Here is a 6,350-nt window from a genome sequence, read left to right as displayed (position 1 = left end):
TTCAGTTATCTGGCTGGCATATCCCTTTGACCCAGGGTGACCACGTGCTATGAAGCCTGCTTGCTTCCACCGCACTTCCAAACAAGACTGAAGTCCCACTGAGCCTACTCCCCATTTCCTATGAAATAACAAATTACATTTCTTCACTCTCCCCTTCCCTTTTCCTCCTCCCCCCCTCTTCTTCCCTTCTTTTCCTCTCCCCTCCTCCTTTCCCATTTGTTAAGTACACATCAGATCTGTTTTTCTCTGCTTTGTCTGTTACTCACAGCCCTCCTTCCTAGTGTTCCGTATGAGATCATAGTAACATCATTTTCAAGCCTTTGCCTCATCACTGCCCTATCAGTTTCCTTCTTTTCCTTATGTTTTCTCTCCTCTTGCTTTGTGTACAAATTAGCTTTTTTTCTTCCAAATGCCTATCCTTCAATCAGTCAATCAGTCAATCAAACAATCAATCAATCAATCAATCAACCAGTGCTTTAGAAATCAAGGACATATAGACAGAAGCATAAATTGCTCAGCGTTTTCTGAGTAATTATATTCTTTCCCCCCTCCTTTCTCCCTGGCTTTCTGCAATTTGCATGCCACGAGGCAGTAGGCAGTTTTAAAACTATTCTGGCCTTTCTTGTTTTCTGCTTCTCCTCTCTTATAAACCATCATTGCCATAGAGCGGCTGGCCGTGACCTTCTGTGTTCGAGGTTCTGTTCCCTGAGAACTAAAAATAGGCCTAATCTTCTCAACATGTGAGGATCCAAAAGGGGCTCTTTGATTAAGAGCTGTCTCTGCAGCCTGGCATCACTGTCCTCAGGGCAGCCAGTCAGGGGCGGGGGCGGATGTGGTGAGGGGAGGCAGATCTGCAGCCGTGCCATTTTTTATGGATGACTTCTTGTTTTGTCCCCAGAGTCCAGCTGTTTCTTGACTTCTGTGCTCAGTTGAGAAGGCCACGTCTGTAGGCAAATAATGTGAAAAATAGGCCAGTAAACATATGTTGTTTTGGTTCTTTGAGTTAGAGAATTAATTCAACTTTTTCGTTGTTTAAGTCAGATTTCATAAATTGTATCCAGATACATTTCACCGGGCATCAATAAGCAAATCTCTGCCCTGACCTCCATACCCCTACTGAAGAATAAGCATCACACACAGAATTCTTCTTCTCCCCACCCCCAAATCATTGGTTGCCGTTGCAGGGGTGAATGAGATTCCAGTTGCTGGTAGTGCTGATAGCCTCAACACCTGCACATATTTGAAATCTGCATTCAAGTACACACTGGGTCAAACCCTAACCACATGTAGGTACACAGCCAAGTTATTGGATTTCTTGATGATGAATACAAAGCAGACAGTGCACCAGCCTGGGTGCAGAAAGGGTTTGCATAAGAATGAAGGAATGGTGCACATGCCTGTGGAAGCTATTGACTAACAGCATCATTTCTATATGTGAAAAGAAAACAGCGCAGTTTTTATTTTTCTGGAACCATGGGAAGCCTTACAAAACAGGCTGTACATCTTCTACACATTCAGAAATGTGTTAGTCAAGGCTAGAACCATATTATAATGATTCTTTATCTTGTCACATTTGTCCTCCAAAGCAAACATCACAATATGCCAGTCATTCAGTTACTGGATGAGTGAGGGCTTTAAGTACAACAGGCAGCCCCGTGTTTTATCTTTTAAACTTCGATTAAATGAATGGATGAGGTTTAGGTAATAGGATATATCCTAGAAAACACAAGACACACCAAAGCAAGGCTGTTTGTGTTCAGCAGGAACTCTCTATACCATAAAATACAGAGTTTAGTACTGTATGGAGTATACTATGGAGTCCTAGCTTTGTTAACTTTGGTTTCAATATTTAAGATTTCTCCTTGTTAGTCAACTGACTTAAACAGGAATTTCCAAGCAGAATAATTCCTCATGGTACAGAGATAAATAAATTAAAATGTACTGTAATTTTGTTTGAAACATTAGTAATACTTAATATCTTTCCTAAAGTCATCCTTATGAATTCTTCTCAGTGAAGAACAATGCTTCCTTTAGCCTGGAAGCTACCAAGTTGCTTACATTTGCCTCTTCTTGGCAAGGCTTCTTTTTGTTATATCCAAGATTTTCTATGACTTTATAATAACAATCTGGTTTTGGGTGCTGTTTCCAGTGTTATTTTTATATGAAAATATACTTAGTATTTAACCCAAGTGTAAAAGATGACATAAAGTTTAAGATTACCGGTATAGTCAAATGCATTTGCTATCACTATGCTACAATAACCTTAATCAGAGTTCTGCTGAGACCTGTTTAAGTCAAGTCAGTTCCTTTGGGTCAAAAGGATGAAATTTACCTCTTGCCCTGGGTGGAAATCTAACATTCTAAGATACCCAAAATTTAAATTTAAGCCAGCTTAGCTTGTAAATTGCCTGCAGAGATGAAGGCTTACTCACCTTAAGTTATGCTAAATGAATGGGAAAAATAATTTTCCCAGAAACCCATCCTCTGTACAGTTGACAAGGGACTGTCATAAGACCATATTCAGTCTCTTCCTCCTCCTGTTTCTCTCTTTCTCTTGCTTTTTCCAAGTACTGGCCAGAACCACAAAATCACATTATTTTTTCTAATACTTGGGAAATTTTTACTCTTTCTATGAAACTAACTCCCTTTTGTCATGTGGCCATTTGCTAAATCTCAATATTTGGTTTTTTTAATGAAGAGAGAGAGGGAGAGAGAGAGAGAGCTCAAAAAGACAACTTGAATTCTGGAATTGTTGGGCATTTGGATCAAGATGTAGAAACCTAGTGTAGCAAACACACTCCCTAGAATCTATGAAAGTGACCCTTGCAAAGACTCCCAATGAAGGTGGATAAGGAGCCTGAACAGGGCACAGTCCAACCACAAAATCTTCCACACACAATTTTTCCAGTCCATAAGATGTGCTGGAGTAATGGTGGTGCAGAACTTGTGAGTAGCCAACCACTAACTGGTCCAATCTGAGGCCCATGACACAAGAGGGAGCCCACATCTGACATTGCCTGGATGGCCAGGAGCCAGAGGCTGGATAGCCCAAAGACCTATGATAGAACCAAACACAACTGCAGGTTAAAAAAAAAGAAAAATAGTTCATGAAATGATTTCTAAAGATATTCTGCTATACTGTTAGATCAGCACCTAGCACAATCATCATCTGAGAAGCTTCATTCAGCAATTGATGGGAGTAGATGCACCCACAGCCAAACATTAGGCTCCAGAACCAACTAAGCGGAACTCATAAGAGCTCACAGAGACTGAAACAGCAATCATATGAGTCAGAGCTAGGTCTCTACATATGTGTTAAGCTTGTGTGGCTTGGTGTTCTTGTGGGACTCCTGACAGTAGGAGTGGGGGGTGTTTCTGACTCTTTCGTCTGCTCTTAGGACCCTTTTACTCCTACTGGGTTGCCTTGTCCATCCTTGATATGAGGGTTTGTACCTAGTCTTACTGTAATTTATTAGGTCATGGTCAGTTGATATTCCTGGGAAGCCTGCTTCTTCCTAAAGGGAAACAGGAGGAGTGGATCTGGGAGATAGGGGAAACAGGGGGAGATGGGAGGAGTGGAAGGCAGGAAACTGAAGTTGGGATGTTAATAATAGGGACACACCTTTCTCTCCTCCTGCAGGCAGCTACTGAGATTGACAACTTGCCTGCCTTGGGGTTTTTCTCTTAAACTCTAATAAAATCTGTTCTTGAGACTCATTCTAAATTTATTCTTAAATTAATTTATTAATGAGTCTAAAAAGCCTGGGAAGGTGACCCCAATATGGTAGCCAATATGGGCACCTCCAAAATTAACAACTGAGAGAGTGTGTGAGTGTGTGTGTGTGTGTGTGTGTGTGTGTGTGTGTGTGTGTGTGTGTGTGTAAAAGAGAGAAACAGCAGAGGTTGCATTCTTCTAGCTTGGAATATTAATGACAGTTTCTTTGTAGTGTCTCTGTACGTGACTGGAGATGCCATCATCCCCAGATGACGTGAACTCACAGTCTCTCTACTATGGATTCCCTTTCATCTGATGAGGTTAGAAACTTCCAGGACTTTGTCATATCACCATGGACAAAGATTGCCTCTATTTCACAGCCCAGTCACACTTATGGTAGAAAAAAATCTTCCTCTGCACCTTGAAAGTGTTTTCCCTGAAACGAGTTGTTCCCTTGTGCTTTCTGACTCTGCTGAAACCAAACAGTACACACAGTCAGTCTTCAGCTTTCCAGGGGTGGAGAGTATGCTCCCGGAGGATCCCCTTAGACAGTCCATCTATCACTTTTCAGTGCTTAGCTCACTATGCACATGGAGTTGAGCTCTGTCAATTAGCTGTTTTCTCCGCCAAAAGAAATTTTAAGAAAATAGGCCAAACGAACAAATGTGGACAGACTAAGCAAGTTTTTCTATGTTGTCTATATTACTACTCAGAATGTTTAAAACAATTGCTCCTTTTCATGACTGGGTGACTTATCTGATTGTCACTCTGGATCCAGCACCTTTTCTTCATTGTCATGCTAGATACTTTGGAATACGGGTGTGCACTAGTTATTTCTGCTAAGATCCTTGCCTCATCGTGTTGGACTTGATCAACGGGAGGCAGCAATGAGAGAGCAGGAAGTGGAAAGGGAAAACCATTCTCACTTTTCCTTCCTCCATTCTGAGGTATGTCTTCAAGATTGTTTGCACTTACTTATGCAGGATCATGGTTTCTCTCGCTCTTTTTAAGTGTCTCCTTCCTACTACTATAACTTTTAGTGGTTTGGGAAGAGATAGGCATCTTACTCGTTATCCTCCAAACCTGCGAGTGATGGCTGTTTAAACAGCACTGCTAGTTTCTGAGTGTCCTACCATTTCCTATTGCTCTCCTATGTCTGCACAAATGTGTTTGCTAATGTGGACGTAGTTTTTCTCCTGACAATCCAAGAGTGGAAACAACCCAAATACCCATCAATGCATATTTTATTTATATCCACTTCTCACAGTTTAAGAAAGCATGGATTTGCCGGGCGGTGGTGGTGCACGCCTTTAATCCCAGCACTCAGGAGGCAGAGGTAAGCGGATCTCTGTGAGTTTGAGGCTGGGCTGGACCGATAGCCTCCAAAACAATACAGAAAAACCCTGTCTCGTAAAAACCAAAAAAAAAAAAAAAAGCATGGATTCAAATGAAGTAAACATGGGAAGTCGAGGAAGCAAAGCAAGGAGGATGGGCATGGGGATGGGAGTAAAAAGGAGATGTGGAAGGAAGGGTGAACATAAAAGAAAGAGGTAAGCATGGAACAATGAACAACATTTCTCAAGATCAGCAAAGCAGGCTTAAAGGCCTGGCTCCTCCAGGCACCCTGCCATGCATTTAAGCCTTGGTCGTGACATCATAAAGAACCTCTATAGTTTTCTTTTTTATACTCCCTAAAGCATAATCAGTACCCCAAACAGGGTTAAAAGTTAAGGGAACAAAAGATAGACTTCCAAAGTAGCTGTGAAAAGCTAACCTCGTAAGATATATAGTATTATGCAGTATATTCTACCTAAAACCTACTACTTTTTAAAATGACTCCCTCAGGCTGCCTACATTATTTCACACCTACCAAATAAAAGGATGAAAAAAAAGACAGAAGAAAAATTGAACAAAGGATGCAAAACAACTCCTGTGGTAATTTTACTCTTAACTCGAAACTTTTAGAGCACAGTAGTATTCCAGGCAGCTGAACAAGTAAAAGCTCAGGAATACGCTGTACCTCAAAGCCCTGTAGGTGGTATTTACTGAACAGGATGAAGAGGATGAAATACAAACTCCTTCCCCAGCTACTCAAATTATCATCTAAAGAGCACATTAAGTGTAATATCTGCGTCTTCTATGGACTCATAATGCATGAGTGCTAATGTCATGGTCCAATCATCAATATTGGTAGAATAGCTATACCATTTTTTTCTCTAACCCCCTCTTTTCTTGAGTATTTTTGTTGTGATATTTCTAACATTTTTACAATATAATAATCCTAATATCAAAATCTACCAAGAAAAGAGGCTTTTTCCTGCAACATACAGCATTACTTGAGACCAATACTTTCTCAGGATATTTAGTTTTACCAAAATAATCTTTTTGTACTATTGCCATTATTCACATTATTGGCCCAAATTCTTCCTCTGACAAATGGCTAGTTATCCAAGAAAATGGATACAGTGTTACTTATTGAGAAATCAAAAATCTTTAGGTTTGAGTAACTGGTGTCTCTTAAATGAATATAGAGCTGAAAATTATTTACTAAATTGATGCTTATCCCACTTTCTTTCCGAGAGCCTAACAGTTACTTAGGAATGACAGGAAGCTTGCTAAAGGCCTGTTAAAAAGC

The 6,350-nt window shown here is 40.5% G+C and overlaps 1 long non-coding RNA gene across 1 annotated transcript; it reads left to right on the top strand.

Moving 5' to 3' along the window:
* Window positions 1–3,906: 3,906 nt before the first annotated feature.
* On the top strand, window positions 3,907–5,051 carry LOC121140172. The gene is made up of 3 exons (XR_005876978.1): window positions 3,907–4,035; window positions 4,519–4,662; window positions 4,983–5,051. It is a non-coding gene; the product is annotated as an uncharacterized LOC121140172 (long non-coding RNA).
* The last annotated feature ends 1,299 nt before the right edge of the window (window positions 5,052–6,350 follow it).

The sequence above is a fragment of the Mesocricetus auratus genome, unplaced genomic scaffold, assembly GCF_017639785.1.
Source record: "Mesocricetus auratus isolate SY011 unplaced genomic scaffold, BCM_Maur_2.0 Super-Scaffold_100004, whole genome shotgun sequence".
In the NCBI taxonomy this organism is placed as follows: Eukaryota; Metazoa; Chordata; class Mammalia; order Rodentia; family Cricetidae; genus Mesocricetus; species Mesocricetus auratus.
Note: the sequence above shows the minus strand (reverse complement) of the source record. Positions and strands in the feature narration are given on the sequence as shown.